The sequence below is a fragment of the Penaeus monodon genome, chromosome 34, assembly GCF_015228065.2.
Source record: "Penaeus monodon isolate SGIC_2016 chromosome 34, NSTDA_Pmon_1, whole genome shotgun sequence".
NCBI classification, from domain to species: Eukaryota; Metazoa; Arthropoda; class Malacostraca; order Decapoda; family Penaeidae; genus Penaeus; species Penaeus monodon.
Genome location: NC_051419.1, coordinates 11,895,687 through 11,896,278, shown reverse-complemented (window position 1 = coordinate 11,896,278; position 592 = coordinate 11,895,687).

Genomic DNA, 592 nt, shown 5'->3' with positions numbered 1-592 from the left:
TACCTTTAATCAACTTTAATCGCTCGTCTTTCTCCCACTGTTTCGTCTTTGATCCTTTCTTCAGTTTTCCACAAACTCAAATTCCAAATGCCTCCAACCCTTCAATTTTCAGTAAACGGCTCTACTTTTTGTATAAAAAGTTTCTTTTGCTTTGTAATCCTTGGCCTTATTCCCGCCCTCGCCCCGCGCCACGTCCTCCATATATGCTTCTCTGCTGTGGTCCTCTCCTGTTCCCGCCTCTGTGAAACCTGCATCACTCTCGCTTTAAAGACATCCATGTTCATTCATATCTCAATCCTTTTATAATTCGTTCAACAACTGTTCCGTACTCTATAGCCTTCCTCGCCGGGGCGGCGGAGACCCTCGGCCAGCTGAGGCGCAGCGCTCGGGGCTCGTGCTTGCCCTCGTGCCCGGCCTCGCGGAGGAACGTCTGTTGTGTGCGACTCTTCCATGGAATTCCTTTTAGCTCGGTGTGCATCCGCCAAAGAAAAGGAAAAATAATACGCACTTGTTCTTCAATCTTTATTACAAACTTTATCTTCAAAGGCACACTCGGTTGCAGAAACATCCCCGACGACTGACGAAAGATCAA